This window comes from Mauremys reevesii, linkage group 1, assembly GCF_016161935.1.
Source record: "Mauremys reevesii isolate NIE-2019 linkage group 1, ASM1616193v1, whole genome shotgun sequence".
In the NCBI taxonomy this organism is placed as follows: domain Eukaryota; kingdom Metazoa; phylum Chordata; order Testudines; family Geoemydidae; genus Mauremys; species Mauremys reevesii.
In genome coordinates, this window is record NC_052623.1 from 332399889 (window position 1) to 332413028 (window position 13140).

The 13140-nt window shown below is 46.1% G+C and overlaps 1 pseudogene; it reads right to left on the bottom strand.

The window, feature by feature from the left end:
• LOC120378723 overlaps positions 1 to 13140 on the bottom strand; it is a 50215-nt pseudogene continuing 37075 nt past the window's right edge.

The window sequence follows — 13140 nt, forward strand, 5'->3', positions numbered from 1 at the left end:
ATACTATTTTTTATGACAAAAAATTCTGAAGGACTCCAAAAGAATAACCCAAAAGCATGCAAAATAGATAATTGTGAAACACACCCATCTGTGTGGCACAATGAGAAAAAACAAACTAGTGTAAGGTGGATTTAGAAATCTACCTTTTATATTTTTACTTATTGTCAATCAAATCCTTCTACACAAGTAGAATGGAAAATGAAAAATATTTAGTCTTATTTAACCCATAAGTAATCAAATTTCATAGGATACCTGATAGTCACTGGCAAAAAGGGGTTAAAGTCACCATGTTTTCATGGTTTGGTGTGATTTACAAAACCACTCAAATGTTACAAGCAATTGGTGTTATTGTGCATGATCTTTTACCATTTTTGAGAGGAAAAGGATAGAGATCATCTGAGTTGTTAGTGCAGATGGAAAATTTCCATTTATATGCTTCCATCTACTTCAGGAGGCTAAAGAGAAGAACAAGAGACTTCACACTGATGCAGTTATATCAAAGTAACCTTTCCTGAATTGCTTCTACTGGTCTGTCTTGTCCTCCTCTTCATCTAGGAGGTCCTGCAAACAAAGAGGCAGACAAGTCAGAAAGAAGCAAATGAACAAACTTTGCATTTGGCAAGATTAGAAACCGATGTCTCAGGATGAATATCCTAATGTTAAATCCTGAAAAGGCAAGAGATACTGGGCTCTCTCTGTGACCACACAAGTTCAGAATGCACCAGAAACACTATGGTTCCACTGCATGAGGAGAACCAAGAAGATGAAAAATGGCACAATTGGACTTCACATCCCAGAGCTAAGATCCATGGAGTTCTCTGCACAGGGACTTCGGGAGGGGTTGCGGGTGGGCGAGCTGGCTGGGAGATATAGCCAGTACATTGTGCAGACCTACTAGCTACAACCACACGTCCTCAAAGGGCCAGTAGGCTGCAGCTATTACTATAGCTCAGGGGTGGCCAAACTTACTGACCCTCCGAGCCAGATATGACAAACCTTCAGAAGTTTGAGAGCCGGGGTGTGCCTGATGGGGCTTAGGGATTCAACCCTGCTCCTGCCAAAGCCCTGAGCCCTGGCAGGCGCACCCCATGAGGCTGAAACCCCGAGAACCCCTCTCTGCTGTGCAGAAGCAGCCCCAAGCCCCAATACCCTGCTGCAGGGCAGAAGTCCCGAGCTCCCTCTACCCCCAGTCTGGTAGGCGAAGGATGGGGGGGGGCTCTGCGAGCTGCACTTTAACTGTAAAAGAGCCACATGCGTCTCATGAGCTGCAGTTTGGCCATCCCTGCTATAGCAGTATGGATGCAGCTATGTAGGTGGTTGGGGTCTGGCTTCTGGGTTGAGGGGAAAAGTCTGTCTTCCTCAACACTCATGTTGATTTCCTATATATAAGAAAGGGCTTGTCTTCACTATTGGGGATATTGATGCTGCTGCAATCGATGCAGCGGGTGTCAATTTAGCAGGTCTAGTGAAGCCAGGGCCGGCGCCAGACCCCAGCGCGCCAAGCACGCGCTTGGGGCGGCATTTTGCCGGCAGGGCGGCAGGCGGCTCCGGCGGACCTTCCGCAGTCATGCCTGCGGGAGGTCGACCGGAGCCACGGGACCAGTGGACCTCCCACAGGCATGACTGTGGAGGGTCCGCTGCTCCCGCGGCTCCAGTGGACCTCCAGCAGGCATGACTGCGGATGCTCCACCGGAGCCGCAGGACCAGCGGACCTCCCGCAGGCACGTCTGCAAGAGGTCCCCCGGAGTCGCGGGACCGGGATGCTTGGGGCGGCCAAATTCCTAGAGCCGCCCCTGAGTGAAGCCCAGCTAAATCAATGGCTGAGTGCTCTCCAGTCGACCCCTCTGAGAAGAGTAAGGTAAGTCGTCTGGAGAGCATCTCCCATCAATGCAACATAGTGAAGACACTGGGGTAAGTCAACCTAAGCTACATCAACCCCAGCTACATTATTCGTGTACATGGAGTCAGAGGCGGCAGGTTTGTATAATTTTTGGTGGGGCCCAAAATGGTGGTGCCCCCCCGCTCCCGCCCTGTAAGCTGATATAAAATGAAGCTACAATGCGTCAGTGCCACAAGATTACAAGGGTCAATTAAAAGTGGAAAGTCAGAAGCAGCACTTGCCTACTTCAATATACAGTATTATATTTTGTTGTACCTGTTGTGATGAAGTGGGAATGTTCTTAATATTTTCTCTGAATACTGTGTGGGTGCTCAGTTTCCCCTGCAAGATACTACCTGAAGGTGTTGGGGACAAAGAAATCAGGTGGCCTCCTTGTCCGGAAGAGACACAGAGGCCAGAGGAGGGAGTGTCAGTTTGGAGCTGGCTGGGGAAATGGGGAGAGACTCAGAACTTGGTTCTGGGCTCCCACCCCGCAAGATGGACCTGACAGAGGGGTTCTGTTTTCTGTACCAACAAGCTCTGTATAAACTGTGTTCCCGTCATCTAATAAACCTTCTGTTTTACAGTCTGGCTGAGAGTCACATCTGACTGCGGAGTTGGGGTGCACGGACCTCTGGCTGCCCCAGGACCCCGCCTGGGCGGACTCACTGCGGAAAGTGCATGGTGTGGAAGGGCATGCTGAATGCTCTGAGGTCAGACCCAGGAAGGTGTAAGCTTCTTGCCCTGGAGACAGTCTGCTCAGAGAGGAGGCTCCCCCAGAGTCCTGACTGGCTTTGAAGGAGTGGTTCCAGAGCATCCCAGCATCCCCTTCCACCCCATGCACTTCCCAGAAGTCCGCACAGGCACTAACACTCCCTCCTCTGGCCTTTGTCAAGAATGCTAACAGCATTTTGGGCTGTATAAGTAGGGGCATTGCCAGAAGATCGAGGGACATGATCATTCTCGTCTATTCAACATTGGTGAGGCCTCATCTAGAGTACTTCGTGCAGTTTTGGGCCCCACATTGCAAGAAGGATGTGGAAAAATTGGAAAATCCAGTGGAGGGCAAAAAAAAGGATTAGGGGGCTGGAGCACATGACTTCTGAGGAGAGGCTGAGGGAACTGGGATGGTTTAGTCTGCAGAAGAGAAGAATGAGGGAGGATTTGATAGCTGCTTTCAACTACCTGATAGAGGGTTACAAAGAGGATGGATCTAGACTGTTCTCAGTGGTAGCAGAGGACAGAACAAGGAGTAATGGTCTCAAGTTGCAGTGGGGGAGGTTTAGGTTGGATATTAAGAAAAACTTTTTCACTAGGAGGGTGGTGAAACACTGGAATGGGTTACCTAGGGAGGTGGTGGAATCTCCTTCCTTAGAGGTTTTTAAGGCCCGGCTTGACAAAGCCCTGGCTGGGATGATTTAGTTGGGAATTGGTCCTGCTTTGAGCATGCGGTTGGACTAGATGACCTCCTGAGGCCCCTTCCAACCCTGATATTCTATGATACTCTAAACTGACCACCAAATTTAAGTTGCATGTTTTTCGTGTCAGGTAAGGACTCTGGGGCAGGGCTGGGGATAAGGAACTTGGGGTGCAGACAGGCTGCCCCAGGGCTAGGGCTAAAGAGGACTCCCCTCCACCCTCTCTGGCAGCAGCAAGCTCCAGGGGAGGGACCCCTCCTCTCCCCCGCAGTTCACTGCACATGCTCCTAGGGTCCCTCTCAGGTCCAGAAAGCCCACTCACCTCCCCTATGGTGGGTACCGAGGGGGGAGGTTATCATCACGTGTGGCCTCCCCTGCTGCCACCCCTCACCATACCCTCACTGGGGATGGGGCTGCCCCTTGCCCAGCATGGTGCAGGAGTGGGGACTGCAGGGTGGTAGCTGGGGAGGGGCAGAGTATCACAAAATTCACCCAAGCCCCAGCTGCACAGGTCTAGGAAGCTCCCCTCCCCAGTGGTGTAGCCAGGTTCTAACATCAGGGGGAGCGAACACGTAAAAAAAGATGCCAGCCAACATATCCAATTACTAATCAGGTAGTTCTATAACAGGCTATAACAGGCTGCCATGGACCCCATCGCCCCGAAGCACAAGGTAGGGGTAGGCACCACCATGTTGTGCAACAAATACTTGACAAAATTACTGGACTTAGTGATGGACAATGCGGGCAGGTGGGTATTATGTCATTCAATCATTCAACCCATAAAATTGCACACATTTTGCCTCAGTGAAATTAAATATCCAGAGAATTACTGGACCTGTGATGATGATGACTAGGGCTTGCTCACCTGAGGCACAGCCAGGCAGGTCTGCATCTGCAAGCAGACACCCTGCCTCAGGTGCAGCTCCCATGGGCCCTGATAGCCAATAGACTGGGAGCCTCCCGGCCAATGGAATGGGCTGGGCTGGGGGGCGGAAGGCAAAGGGGGAGATTGTAGGGAGCTTTGGAGGAGGGGAGGCAGTGGGGGAGGGGAGTGGGCTGGCACAAAGGGGAGGGCTCTCTGGAGAGGAGTGACAGGGACACAGGGGTCATTGGGAGTCTCTCGAGGGGGCAGAGGGTTGTGTGGGTCTCTGTGGGGCAGGGGGCTGTGATGGGCGGACCCAGCTGCAACCTGGGTCTGCTCTGCGGGGGGTGTTGCTATAGTCCCCTCAGGAAGCCCCCTCCCGTCCTGTGTATTTTATACCAGCCCCGGGGTGCCCATTGCTGCTCCTTTCCCTGCCCACGGCTCCATCTGTCTGTCCCCACAACCCCCCAGCTGTGTCCTGGTGTGTGTCTGTCCCACAACCCCCTGGCTGTGTCCTTGTGTCTGTCTGTCCCCACCACCCCCGGCTGTGTCTGTCTGTCCCACAACCCCCCCGGCTGTGTCCTTGTGTCTGTCTGTCCCACAACCCCCAGGCTGTGTCCGTGTGTCTGGCTGCCCCCACCACCCCCGGCTGTGTCTGTCTCTCCCACAACTCCCCCCCGGCTGTGTCCTTGTGTCTGTCTGTCCCACAACCCCCGGCTGTGTCTGTCTGTCTGTCCCCACCACCCCCTGGCTGTGTCCTTGTGTGTGTCTGTCCCACAACCCCCGGCTGTGTCCATGTGTCTGGCTGCCCCCACCACCCCCAGCTGTGTGTGTCCTGTCCCCCCCCCGGCTGTGTCTGTCTGTCCCACAACCCCCAGCTGTGTCTGTTTGTCCCCACCAACCCCCCCTCCCCGGCTGTGTGGCTGTATCTGGCTGCCCCCACAGCTCACCGGCTGAGTCTGTCTGACAGGCACAGACCCTGCTGCTTGCTCTGCCCAGGGCTCAGCCGCTGCCTGTGGCTCGCTCCCCCTCCCTGCTGTGGAGGCGCGGCCAGGCAGCTCCGGCACCGCCCCCGGCAGCTCCCATTGGCTGGGGTTCCCGGCCAATGGGCTGTGAGCCAAGTCGGGGCTGGGGCCTCTCCCGGGAGCTGCCGCTGCGGTGAGAGTGCCCGGCATTGCGACGCGGGGACCCCCAAAGCACAGGGCCTGGGGCCCAAACATTGGTGGAGCTGGGCCCAGCTTCAGGATTATTGGTGGATCCTGGGCCCCACGGGCCCATAGAACTCGCCGCCTATGCATGGAGTAGCGTAACTTAGGTCGACTTACCCTGGTAGTGAAGACAAGCTCATAGGGGTTTTAGCTTAAGTGCACCAATTGTCAAAAGTGACAAAAAACACCCAAACTACACATAGAGTTCCATATTCTCTTCATTTTGAGAAATAAAGTTTGTTCATTTTGCAAATCTAAGGTTTATAACAACATTTAACAAAGGCAAAACAAAACCCCACAACAGTCCGCAATCTCCTCCTGAAAGCCATCTGTATTCTTTCTGGAGGCTACATCACCACCCAAAATGAAGATTCTACACTTAGAATATGGCAGGCAATTTTGTTGATGTAGGAGTCAATAGAATTGTGCTCTCCCCCATAGCACTGCCGGAGCCTAGTTCCAGTGGCATATACAAATTGCTTAAGACACACAGTCACTGTAGAACCAATACAATTAACAGAAACAAAATGACGTTTTCCCAAGTAAACATACATGATGGACCAATAGGGTGCTAATGTGGGTGGTGACATTTTACAGAGTTACTTCTCTAACTTTTAACTGAAGCTGCACTTTAGGATAGTGGCAGAATTCTCTCAGCTTCTCAGAACTTAAGAGTTTGATTTTTTTAGGTCAAGGCTGAGTGTTGGCAGGGGTTCACGTGTGTTAGCAATGTCTATGAAATTGTATATGACCATATCTTTCTCTCATTGAGTATGTGTTAATGTAGAAATAATAAGGTATTACTCGTCCTGAGCTGGGAGGAAGAAAAGAGGCAAATATGCTCAATGCTTGGTTGAAGGTGAGGGGAGAGGGGAAAAGCAATCTTGTACACAAAACTATGTTAAAGTAACAATAAGGTTGCAAAGTTAAGCACTCAAGAAGTTAGGAATTCAGAATTCCTGTGCAACCTTAATTTGGCTCCCTTGTGTGCACGCACATTATGACAAGGTGTTTACTTACATGATCACATATACTATTTGTTCCAAAGAGCCCCTGCGCCTCAGCCAGTGTTCAGGATGGACAGTCAATGTGCAGCTATTCAGTATTTTGCTTTTATTCTCATTCAATATGTTCTTTTAACAGTTGTGTTTGTGCGTGCAATTTCTTTTTTAAAAAAGACAACCAAACCTAAATTCCATCATGTGGCATCATATTGACACCCACATGGTTCCAACCCTGCTGATGAACCTTTAGATCCATCACACACATCTCTGTCACTTGAGCTAATAGAGTAACTCATAGAAGTAATAGGATGTCATCCTCAATGTGGATTGGCATGGGTGTGGGGGAATGAGACACACAGTTAGCCAGGGGGGTTCACAGATATTGCTGATGGCAGAGGAATGGTGAGACTCAGGAATCTTGGTTTCCATTCTTGGTTTTGGAAGAGACTATACTGTAAGGAGCATTAAGACCTTTCTGCCTGCTCTCTCCTGCCCCCTTCCCCAAACTTGACTCCTTCAGCCTCATCCTCTTCAACGTGTCACAATCCTGTCTCTTCCCCACCCCTGGGCTGGGCTCCTTGTCCCAGTCCAACTCTCCACTTCTCAGGCTTCTCATCCCAGTCTCCTTGTTCAGTCTCCCCCCGTTATCTCCCCATCCAAATCCTAGGGCAGGTCTACACTTTACAGGGCTAAATTGACCCAAGTTATGCAACTCCAGCTATGTGAACCGTAGGTCGACTTATTGCAGTGTCTACACCGTGCGGGGTTGATGGGAGAAACTTTCCCATCAACTTGCTTTATGCTTCTTGTTCCAGTGGAGTACTGGAGTCGATGGGAGAGCGATCGGTGGGCAATTTAGCGGGTCTTCGCTGTGCATCGATCCCCTGGTAAGTGGAGACAAGCCCCCAGTCTCCTCTCCTCACTCACAGTCTTATTCAGGGGCGGCTCCAGGCATCAGCACGCCAAGTGCGTGCCTGGGGCGGCAAGCCACGGGGGGCACTCTGCCTGTTGCCACGAGGGCGGCAGGCAGGTTGCCTTCGGCGGCATGCCTGCGGAGGGTCCGCTGGTCCCGCGGCTTCGGCAGACCTCCTGCAGGCAAGCCGCCAAAGGCATCCTGCCTGCCGTGCTTGGGGCAGCAAAATACCTAGAGCCGCCCCATGTCTTATTGCCCAACCAGTCTCCCCAGCTCCCAGTCATTTTCTCTCTCCCCACCCTCAGTTCTGTCAGACACCTTGCACTACTCCTACTCTTTTCCCTCCCTCCCCCACTCCTTTTTGCTGCTCTTGTCCTCTCTGTATTTAACTCAGGTGGCTTCCTCTTCATGTTCCCTGTGCAGCAGTAAAACTGTGTTTCTGGGTCTGTGTGATGGCACAGGAGAAGCTAGCTACCCATATTCAGTTCTAGTGCCCAGCCTGAGGCAGCAGGGAGCTGCAATTACAGAGAAAATCCAGCTTCCACCCTAAAGCTCTGGGCTGGAATATGTTCAGTCACTCTTGGGGGGTTGCATATGCATAGTCTCGTCACTACCGGTGCTCTGAGGGGCTGCAGCATGCTCAGGGAAGACAGAATCTTAAGATGTTTTAGCTGTCACATGTGAATATTTTTTAAAGGTTTGCAATTTAGTCAAATTTGCACCAATTTTTCTCAACAGCACAGGTACATTCCTGACACAAAAGCCATCAGCTGACAAATTTCCAGTTACTGCTCCAAAGCACAGGGGCACTAGAGCCTCTCAAAGAAAAGCTCACCAGAATTTTGTTAATACTGTAAAACAATGTATTTTCCACAACTTTGTTCTTGGAAACAGCTGAACCATTTTGGCTGAAAAACTTTCAAAAAAAATATATCCTGAGGCAGACACCTGGAATAGAAAATTTCATCCCATACAATTAAAGTTTGACAACTTTTAATCAACTGAAAACAGGGTATTACATGGGAAGGGTCTGGCAATCTTAACAGGCAGTGCTACCAGCCCCAACTACGTTTTTATAGTGTTTCAATGGCTCTGAACCCCTAAGCCCAATAAAAATCCATGAAATGATTTTTAAAAGTGTTATTCAGCTTTTGCCAGTTAGATTTCCTGTTAACATATTGCACGTCACTCAGTTTGAACAGTGTGTTTAGATTGATGTGTTTGTAGTCTCTTGCTTCCTGGTTCTTGAGCATTAACAATGCTGCAGCATTTGGACTGCAAACATCAGAGGAATGTTTAAAACCATAAAACAAAAACCAACCTCAAACTCTCCCTTTCATTGTAATTTCCATTACCTTCTTGAAGCTCTCAGCCTCAGTCCTTGAGTGAAGGACTTCACATGAATCCTGAACTCAACCCCAAAGCTATAGCACATCAGCCTAGAAATCTGATGATGCCATCTTTCCTTTTCTTAGTTCAGAAAAATACTACCCAGCTTTGCCGCAAGATTCCTGCAAGAAGGCTGAATTCTACTAGGTATTTTTATTACCATAATAAGAACATAAGAAAGGTCCATCCAGCCCAGTATCCTGTCTGCTGACAGTGGCCAATGCCAGGTGCCCCAGAGGGAGTGAACCTAACAGGTAATGATAAAGTGATCTCTCTCCTGCCATCCATCTCCACCCTCTGACAAACGGAGACCAGGAACACCATTCCTTACCCTTAATCTGTTATAGTCCTAGCTTTAACAACCTCCTCTGGCAAGGAGTTTCACAGGTTGACTGTGCACTGTGTGAAGAAGAACTTCCTTTTATTTGTTTTAAATCTGCTGCCCATTAATTTCATTTGGTGGCCCCTAGTTCTTATATTATGGGAACAAGTAAATAACCTTTCCTTATTCACTTTCTCCACACCACTCATGATTTTATATACCTCTGTCCGATCCCACCTTAGTCTCCTCTTTTCCAAGCTGAAAAATCCTTCAGGGAGTAATTTCCATTGTAACATATACTGAAGGATTTGATAAATTCTCTAGCTCTTGGAAAATAAACATCCAACGTGTAATTTTGTCAGTACAATTTCAGAACATTCTGCTCATGCAGTGAACCACAACCACCTACCTGCAGCCGTTCATGTTCTTTCATAAGGTGATCATATTCTCTTTTAAGGCCTTCAGATTGCTTTTTAACTGCAGTCACTTCATTTGTTGCCTTGGAAAGGGTATAAGATATAGAAGTGAATTTATCAAAACACTTTAGTCACTGCATTTTGATATGAAGAAACCTCTATGCAATAATGCTATAGGTGTCCAAGAGTAAATTTTCAATTCTATCTTTAACAGCATGTGCCCCAGAAATATACGTCCCAATTCTGATCTTGCATTGGTCTATGTCTATTGACTTAAAAAACTTTAAGGGTCTGATTCTGATCTCACATTGGTGTAAATATGAAGTATTGTCATTGTATTTTAAACAATCACAGGTAAGTAGATATTTGCTACTTCAGTAGTTTGTGAGAGCTATTACTTGTAGAAAATGAAATTCAAAAGTATTACACTGGAAAGTTTCAGAAGAAGTTCATATTGTTTAATATATTGTATGAGTTTCTATTCCCTTTCCTTTATAGATTTGGTCAGAAAAGAAATACACTTATAAACAGCTGATGACCTTTTAAAGAATTGCACCATCTACTGAACTGTATGATTGTCTAATTCTTGATATGATCAGCTTTGTGTCTTACATTACATTTAGTTTTTGTGTCCAAACCTGGACAGTGTGAAATGATTTGAGCCAAAGATTTAATAATTTAGGGCAGCTATTTTGGAGATTTGTTGTTACATTCAACCAAGATGTGTCAGAATGTAGGAAAGGGCTGGGAGCTATATTCACTCTCCCTCATGTCATTCTACAACCAGAAGCCTATTTGTACCTAGCAGTCTCAAGAATATGAAGAGGTGACTTCCTGTTGTTAGACCACAGTTTTCCAACAAAGTATAGCGATTTTTTTTGTCCCCCCATTTTAGGAGCAGAATAATTGTTGCAATTGCCTTTGCCTATTAGGGCTGCCATTACTGCCCAAGACAATTTCCCAGTCACCTATTTGCTCTTTAGTTCACCTGTTTCATTCTGGAGAACTGTCACTGTAGTGCCAAATAGTGCTATAGGAGGGTTTAAGATCTGTTTGAATGTAATTTCTATTGGAGACAGTGTGTTTTGCACGCCTATCCAGTTTTCCATGTGCAGAAATGTCTTATTTAGTGGTACCCAGAAGTCAAATTGTTCAAATAATTTAAATGTTTGGTACTTGAAAAGATGTTCTATGTGTTGCAGTATCTTTTCTGTCCATTTGCTTTTTGGAGTAAAATCTAATTTGTCATATAATTCACTTACCTTTGATAAGAAAATATGTATTTTACATATAGTCAGATTTCACCAATCATTTTTCATTTGTAAAAAATGGCATTCTGAAGTGTCTCAAACTGATTTTTTTTAAATGTAGGCCAGTTTGATTTATATTTCTGTTCCCAGAATTAGGGACTGCATATCTACTGGAGGTTCAACTGTGCAGTAAGATTTGATTACTATATGATAGCCAAAGTTTAGACAAATGTGACATGTTTCAGGTGTTGGCAGTTTGAATTATTTTAAATACATACTGGATTTATGCTCATGAAAGTAACCAGCTTGATAATATACACCACCACTTGTCTACCTAGATGTTACATCAAGCATCTTAAATGCAAATATTTGCAAGCCTTACTTTTGCAAATAGTCTACCCTATTAATCTTAATTGGACTACTTAGCAAATAAGTCTTGCAGGACCAGGTGCTATATTCCCTAGCAACATATTCATTTTCATTTTAGTAATGTGTTAGACCTTTCCTAAGCAAAAATGTTATCAAGTAACTAAAGTGATGTGAAAGTCCTTTATGCTGTGGCAGATCGCTCCAAAACCAGGCTCCTTTTGACATAAGAACATAACTAAGGAATGAAATGGGATTTCAGAAGGGCAAAGCAGTTTTGTCCATGGAATTCAAAAACATTTTAATTAGGAATGAAACAATTTCCCCCCACTCCTTCTCTTTCTCTATGGGAGCTTCCAAGCTCCTTTTTAGTCCTGCTGTATATCACACAACAGCTGAGGCCCTTCAGTACAGGCATCAGCCTTATGGCTAAGAAGTGCTGAACAGGACTTTTTAAAGCTCATCAACAGGGCAAAAAATGCCATTGTTGGGTGATAAAGAGCACTCCATTTTCACTGTTCTACACCTACAAATTAGATTGGCTTAGCTACATTGCTCAGGGCTATGAAAAATTTTGTTCCCTGTGTGACATAGTTAGGTTCGCCTAACTTGCATATGCAAGTAGGCGATCAGAAGAATTCTTCCATTGACCTAGCTATCACCTCTCCAAGAGGTGGATCATCTATATCAAAAGAAAAAAACCCACTTCCATCAACATAGGAAGCATCTACACTACAGCTGCAGTGCCATAGCTGTCCCACTATAGTCACTGTAGTGTAGACATTGTCTTAGTGTGCTGCCTATATAGTACGTCCTAGTATAGGTAGCAAGAGACAAACTCCAAATTAGATCACCCACATTGCAATACGGGCTATTAACCATTAGCCTAAGAGGTTAACCCACAAAGCTATTTTTAAAAGCAAGTAACAAAATGTAAAAGGTGATTTTTTTAAAATTACCTTTGTTGCTTGCCTTCCCTCAACCCCCATCAGTGTCCTTAGACTATGAACTACTCAAGATAGTGACCATTCCTTCTTTAGTCTCCAGAACATGCCTAATTTATGATTGCATCTGCAATTTGCTAAGATGCTGTTCTCAGCAGACATGGAACAAAGCATAGGTGCTTAATGAAGAGAAGGAACAAGGGAACTAGTCTGAAACAGGGGCAATACTTATTATACTATTACTTTGACTGCTCCTCTGTTGAAACCATCATCCATACCTCATTTCTTCATGCCTCACTTCTGGAATTTCCTTTTCTATGCCTTCCGAAGACCTAGGTCTCCAGACTCCAGCATATGAAGATACTATTTACCTTCACATATACCCGAAGAAGGATGATTGCATCATCCACATTTTTTAGGCATTCCACTGGGTGTTCATTTGACAATTTAGTTCAAAATCAATCTTATTTTTTTAAATTTTCCATGGTCTTTCTTTTTTTAAAATGTTCGTAGCCTTACCTCATAGACCTGGGATGAAATGCTGACTGCATGGAAGTCAATGGCAAAACTCCAACTGACTTCAATGGAGCCACTCCCCCTCTCTGCTAGTCTTGCACTGGCCTCCTCTCATCCTTTAATACCATCTTGCCAGCATTAATGTAAGAACCTTCTGCTCCACAACTCCCATCATTTGGAACAGCCAGCCATTCTGCACATCTGACAAGTGGACTCTCCATTATATTTACAATCTTAGCTGAACTTTTCTTCCTTTCTTATATTACTTAATTTTCTCTTCTGCTACTGATATATCTGACACTCACACATGTGGGAATCAAATCAATAAGTGTTACTCTTTATAAAATAAGTTTTTAATATTTACATTGCAGATAAAAGTAAACATATGTTCTCTTTCCCCTTTTCACTTTCAAGTTCCTCTCTATGCTGTATAGAAAACTAAAAAGGAAACATGCTCCAGGATTTAATAGTTTTTCTTCATACTTAGGGATTTCACAATCTAATGCCATTGCACTATTTTTCATACAATATTTTGATAACTTGATCTAATAGTAGCTAGTAGGCTGTTTTACAAGAAGCTGAACACTGCTTTGGTTGTAACTAAAAACACCCATATCTCTAAACATGAACAAAATGTCTAAAGATATCTGTAG